Genomic DNA, 7,433 nt, shown 5'->3' on the forward strand with positions numbered 1-7,433 from the left:
CTGCGCATTCACTCGCGGGTGATTGAAAGACCGCTCGTGGGCTACTCCCGCCAATAGAATTCTACTCGGTTCGGACTGGCTCTGCCTACAACAAAATCGTTGATCTATATAGTGCAAAATGATGGGGCGAACTCAGTTAAATTCAATCTCTTGCGTCTCTGCGCGGCATGGCATTTCTTCTTCTCTGCAGTCCTGGATGAAGTGCGCGGCTGCGCAGTTTAGAGGGAACATTGCCTGCAGCACACCTTTCATATTATTGAAGAATCTAGATTTGATAACGTCATTAAGCAAGCACACATTGTGTCCGTTAGATAGTTCTTGAGCCAATTGCAAGATGCCTGATATAGGCTTATTTCAGACAACCTTAGAAAAAGTAAGAAATGATTAACCGTATCAAATGGCTTCGACAGGTCAATAAATAAAGCAGCGCAATGATTTTTATGGTTTAAACCACAGGTGTCAAACTCATTCCACGGAGGACCGAGTGGCTGCGGGTTTTCGCTCCTCCCTTGTACTTGATTAATCAATTAAGGTCACTAATTCGTAAGGAACTCCCAAACCTGGTTGTCTAGGTTGTAATTGTAAGGAAAAACCAAAAACCTGCTGATACAAGGCCCTCCATGGAATGAGTTTGACACCCCTGGTAAACAATATAGCACCTCATCTAGTGTAGCCGCTGAAAATGATATGTCCAGGTCTAAAACCAGATTGGAAGAAATGAAAACCACACTCTGTGGAATATTCTTTCAGTTTTAATGTCTTCTTTTTTAGCAGCAGAGGTCAAAACAAATGGAGGTGGCCTTCCTCAGTGTTTGGAGAACAACAGACATCCACCATATTGATAGATGATGTCATATTGTTGTACTGATTATTTATTTATTTACAATCAATCATTATTTACATTCATTATTTACAATCATTGTGCAGTTTTGTCACACAACACAATGCCACAGATGTCTACATATTGAGGGAGTGCACAATTGGCATGAAGAACTGAATACAACCATAAGAATCATTCATACTGTCAGATCTAATATGGAAGAACTGAATACAACCATAATAACCATTCATACTGTCAGATCTAATATGGAAGAACTGAATACAACCATAAGAACCATTCATACTGTCAGATCTAATATGGAAGAACTGAATACAACCATAAGAACCATTCATACTGTCAGATCTAATATGGAAGAACTGAATACAACCATAAGAACCATTCATACTGTCAGATCTAATATGGAAGAACTGAATACAACCATAAGAACCATTCATACTGTCAGATCTAATATGGAAGAACTGAATACAACCATAAGAACCATTCATACTGTCAGATCTAATATGGAAGAACTGAATACAACCATAAGAACCATTCATACTGTCAGATCTAATATGGAAGAACTGAATACAACCATAAGAACCATTCATACTGTCAGCTCTAATATGGAAGAACTGAATACAACCATAAGAACCATTCATACTGTCAGATCTAATATGGAAGAACTGATTACAAAAGACAAGGAGAGATTGACCAGTACAAATTCATGTACAAAAGTTATTTTTTCATTGGCAGATCAATGCAGTTTTCCAAACATATTCATCATCAGATTTTTTGTAAGATTTTAACTAACTGAACAAAAATATAAACACAACATTCAACACTTTTACTAGGGTAAAGTTCATATAAGGAAATCAGTCAATTGAAATACATTCATTAGGCCCTAATCTATGGATTTCACCTGACTGGGCAGGGGCGTAGCCATGGGTGGGCCTGGGAAGGCATGGGCCCACCCATTTGGGAGCCAGGCCCACCCATCAGCCAATAAGAATGCTTTTTCCCCACTAAAGGGCTTTATTACAGATAGAAATACTCCTCAGTTTCATCAGCTGTCCGGGTGGCTGATCTCAGATGATCCTGCAGGTGAAGAAGCCAGATGTGGAGGTCCTGGGTTTGCACAGTTACACGTAGTCTGCGGCTGTGAAGCCAGTTGGATGTTCTGCCAAATTCTCGGCAGAAAAATGTACATTCAATTCTCTGGCAACAGCTCTGGTGAACATTCCTGCAGTCAGCATGCCAATTGCGCACTCCCTCAACATGTAGACGTCTGTGGCATTGTGTTGTGTGACAAAACTGCACAATTCAGTGGCCTTTTATTGTACCCAGCACAAGGTGCACCTGTGTAATGATCATGCTGTTTAATCAGCTTCTTGATATGCCACACCTGTCAGGTGGATTGATTATCTTGGCAAAGGAGAAATGCTCACTAACAGAGATGGAAACAAATTTGTGCACCAAATTTGAGAGAAATAAGCTTTTTGTGCGTATGGAACATTTCTGGGATCTTTTATTTCAGCTCATGAAACATGGGACCAACACGTTACATGTCAAGTTTATATTTGTTTTCAGTATAGCTTTAGAACACATTTTACACAAATACATAGTCATTTCATTTTAATTGTCACATGCTTGGTAAACAACAGGTGAAGACTAACAGTGAAATGTTGACCAACAATGGAGAACATAAATTATAATAATACGAAAAAAGACTAACATGAGGAATCAATACACGATGACCAATGGTAGCTTGGCTATATACATGGGGTGCCAATACCTAGTCAATGGTAGCTTGGCTATATACATGGGGTGCCAATACCTTGTCAATGATAGCTTGGCCAGATACAGTGGGGAGAACAATTATTTGATACACTGCCGATTTTGCAGGTTTTCCTACTTACAAAGCATGTAGAGGTCTGTAATTTTTATCAAAGGTACACTTCAACTGTGAGAGACAGAATCTAAAACAAAAATCCAGAAAATCACATTGTATGATTTTTAAGTAATTCATTTGCATTTTATTGCATGAAATAAGTATTTGATACATCAGAAAAGCAGAACTTAATATTTGGTACAGAAACCTTTGTTTGTAATTTCAGAGATCATACGTTTCCTGATTAAATCGTTTTTTCCCCCTCATCAAGCACCTTTGGCAGCGATTACAGCATCGAGTCGTCTTGGGTATGACGCTACAAGTTTGGCACACCTGTATTTGGGGAGTTTCTTCAATTCTTCTCTGCAAATCCTCTCAAGCTCTGTCAGGTTGGATGGGGAGCATTGCTGCACAGCTATTTTTTGGTCTCTCCAGAGATGTTCAATCGGGTTCAAGTCTGGGCTCTGGCTGGGCCAGGTGAACCTTCGCCCCAGTCTGAAGTCCTGAGCGCTCTGGAGCAGGTTTTCATCAAAGATCTCTCTGTACTTTCCTCCGTTCATTATTCCCTCGATCCTGACTAGTCTCCCTGCCTCTGAAAAACATCCGCACAGCATGATACTGCCACGACCATGCTTCACCGTAGGCATGATGCCAGGTTTCCTCCAGACGTGACGCTTGGCATTCAGGCCAAAGAGTTCAATCTTGGTAACATCAGACCAGAGAATCTTGTTTCGAGATTTATAGCAAAGGTTCTGGAATACTTATGTAAATACGGCATCTGTTGTTTATTTCTAATAAATTTGCAAAAATGTCTAAACCTGTTTTCGATTTGTCATTATGGGGTATTGTGTGTAGATTGAGGGATACAAAATAAAAATAAAATCTATTTTCCAATAAGGCTGTAACGTATTTTTTTGTTGAAAAAGTCAAGGGGTCTAAATACTTTCAGAATGCACTGTATAGACACTAACTATTTCACTTTAAACAGTTTGTTATATTTATGCACAAGAGAAGAGGTTGCCCAGCACAAATTCATGTACAAACATGATTTTTCATTACATATTTGTAATTTAGCAGATGCTCTTATCTAGAGCGACTTATAGGACCAATTGGGGTTAATTGCCTTGCTCAAGGCCACAATGATAGATTTTGTACCTAGTTGGCTTGGGATTCAAACCAGCGACCTTTCAGTTACTGGCCCAACACTCTTAACCGCTAGGCTACCTGTTAAATACATAACACAATACGTGACAAAAGTCGAATACAGAACACTTGAAACATTACAGGACATTTTTCATGATGGAAATTGAAATATTAAAATGTGATTTAAAATAACTGAATTTTTGGGAAAACCATTTAAGAGCTGGAGTTATTATGCAGTCTGATAGCAGTGGGTAGAGTGGCGTTTCGCAGGCGGTTTGTACGGGCAGTTATACAGGACAGTTTGTGGCTGTTTCTCAGGAGCCTGGTGGTGCAGTTACCTCTTCTTGGAGGGAGCAGGTCATTCAGTGGATGGTCAAGAGTGTGCATGTCCTTCACCAGGTGTACTGCAGCCTGTTCTCGCCTGCTCTGCAGTGACGGGAGCTGTGGTTGGACTGCTCCACCTCTGGAGATGATCCTCAAGGCCCTCCTCTGCACCTTGTCTAGTTGGGCCTGCTGCTTTTTACTGCATCCAACTAACAGCACTCCACCGTATTCCAGATAAGGCCTGGCCAGTGTAGTATAGACTGTGACCAGATCTTCAGTAGGACATTACTGGCAAGAACAGTCAAAAAGGCGTATCGAGGCCATTCTCACTGGCTGCTCCAGGTGTCACCACTGAGGTTAGAGTCTAGATGAAAACCAAGACACTTGGTTGTTGTTACCACTGGTACTTCCTGTCCTCCTAGGATTAGTGGTGCAGGTTGTGGATGGTCTTTATAAAAACATTTCTGAATTTCCACAGACTTTTTCCCATTCAGGACCATGTTGTTGGATGTGGCCCACTCTTCCAGCTGCTGTATCTCCAAGCCCATGGAAGTGTCCTCTTGGATGCTGGTTAATGGTATGGCTCGGGACAGCCCTACATCGTCTGCATACCCAGTGTCCAGAGTGTCACTGAAGACAACTTTTCGGGTGGACATGTGAAGGAGAAACAGATATGGTGAAACCACGCCACCTTGTGGCACATCAGAGGTGACCTCTGACCAAGGGCTAAATGTGCCAGTTGCCATCAACCTCTGCTCTCTTTCGGTGGTGTAGCTGTGGAGCCAGGCTAGTAACCTTGGACACAGTTCAATGTCAGTCAGATGTTGCAGGAACTTTGCGTGATCTACTCGATCAAAGGCATTGGACACATCAGCCAGTAACACCCTCACCATTTGTTGGTTTTATGGAGTCTGTAGTTGTCAGCAGGAGTGTGTGGCTTTCACAAGGGCGGTAGTAGTGCTGGACTTGGGAGGTGGTCATACTGAATCGTCCACTCAGATAAAACTGTCACAGCTCAACCTGCCTTGTAGACATGGGCAGGGGGAAGATGGTAAGAGGTGTGGTGCTTGTCCATGCCTCAGCAAAGAAGCCATTCAAAACATCAGCCACGTCGTCGTCTTCAATTCCCTCGACCTGTATTCTCCCTCCTGATGTTTTCTTTGGTCCCAGTCCTTTGTTAATGAAGTCCCACCATTCCTTAGGGTTTTTCTTCTTTAGGTCCTGGATTTCAGTTTTGTAGAAGATTGTCTTTGCTTCCTTGATAATCATTTGCACTGTGTTTCTGTATTTTCTCCATGTCATAGTTTCTCCCCATCTGTTGAAAATATTCTGTATTTTCCTGATGGCAGCCTTTATTCTTTCAGTCATCCAGGGCTTGTCCAGTGTTGTTGTTTTCTTATTGGCATGTATACATCAAGTGCAGTTTGAATGCAGGAGTTGAACATCTCCACCTTTGCATCGATGCTCTCCACCTCATATGGCACACCAGTCAGTACTGGCCATACATCGTGCAAAGGTCTCCTTTCTGTTCTGAGTTACCAGATGTCCTTTTTTCCGCTGCACCTCTCTTCTCCCTCCTGATGTTGTGTTTGGAGAGAACAGTAGACATTTGTGATCACTGGATCCGAGAGGGGCAAGGACAGTGGGTTGTGTTGATCAGATCTAGGCTGGAGTTCCCTCTGTGGTCTTGTCTTTGACCACTTGTTTCATGTCTGGATGGGAGTTTGTCAGCATCTTGATGGGCAGGTGATTTAAGTCTCCACACAGGATGAGACCCATTTGGGGAGAGGACATCCTGATCACATGGACAGTGATTATGAGATAATCCACAGTGTTCTGCTGCAGTGTTTTGTCATGTGCCCATGGTGGATGTTAGAGCACTACACTACCAGAGATGAAACTGAGCTGGGGTGTTGTTTAGGACGGAGCTGAAAACACTCAAACTCTTCTTTCTCTAGGTCAGTTATTCTTCTCTTTGCCTGCATACTGTGATTCACATACATAGCCACGCCCCCTACTCGCATCCCCTCTCTGGACCTGTCATTTCTGAACAGCTGATAGTCTTTGTCATCAGAACAGCCTCAATTTGTCGGGGCATGGACTCTACAAGGTGTCGAAAGCGTTCCACTGGGATGCTGGCCCATGTTGACTGCAATGCTTCCCACAGTTGTGTAAAGTTGTCTGGCAGTGGATTTCTACTCAGAATAGCTCGTTCCATCTCCTACAACATATGCACAATTGGATTGAGATCTGGTGCCTCAGAAGGCCAGTAACCTGAAATCACTGTCATGTTCGTGGAACCTTTTCTGGACAAGCCTTGTGGCATGGGGCATAATCCTGCTGAAAAAATATATTTGCAGATGGATAACTTCTGCCATGAAGGGATGCACCTGATTGACAATGATTTTTAGATATCCTGTGGCATTCAAACGTTGCTCCACTTTTATCAAGGGGCCCAATGTCTGCCATGAAAACACACCCCACACCACCACCACCATCCTGCAATGCTGACACACGGCATGGATGCATGTACTCGTGGTTTCCTCAATATCCTAGACCTCTCATTATCTTTACAGTAGGAGCTATCTGCAAAACTGACAAGGTGCACACTGATCAGTAAAGAGATTCTAACATTCTACAACTTCCCGTACCTCTGCACAGTTCTCTCACAGTGAGAAACAATAGGATTACAATAGAGTGTATCCAATCCACTACCACTTCTTATGTATACGTTGGTGTCTTTTTAAATTGCCAGATATGTAGAATCTCATCTCACAGACAGCTTCTCTCCTGTGTGTATACGTTCATGTATTTTCAAGTTGCCAGATTGAGAGAAACTTAACCCACAGTCAGAGCAGGAGTATGGCTTCTCTCCTGTATGTATACGTTCATGTATTTTCAAGTTGCCAGATTGAGAGAAACTCTTCCCACAGTCAGAGCAGGAGTAAGGCTTTTGTCCTGTGTGTGTTCTCTGATGAAGTTTTAGCTCAGTTGATGTTGTGAAGCATTTTAAACAGTCAGAGCAGGAGTATGGCTTCTCTCCTGTGTGTGTTCTCTGATGAAGTCCTAGCTTAGTTGATGTTGTGAAGCATTTTACACAGTCAGAACAGGAGTAAGGCTTCTCTCCTGTGTGAATACGGTGGTGTTTTTTTAAAGTCCCCAGTTGAGCAAAACTCTCCCCACAGTCAGAGCAGCAGTAAGGCTTCTCTCCTGTGTGTATACGTTCATGTTGTTTTAAGTTGTCCAGTCGAGAGAAAC

This window comes from Coregonus lavaretus, assembly GCF_964263955.1.
Source record: "Coregonus lavaretus genome assembly, contig: HAP1_SCAFFOLD_109, whole genome shotgun sequence".
Lineage (NCBI taxonomy): Eukaryota > Metazoa > Chordata > Actinopteri > Salmoniformes > Salmonidae > Coregonus > Coregonus lavaretus.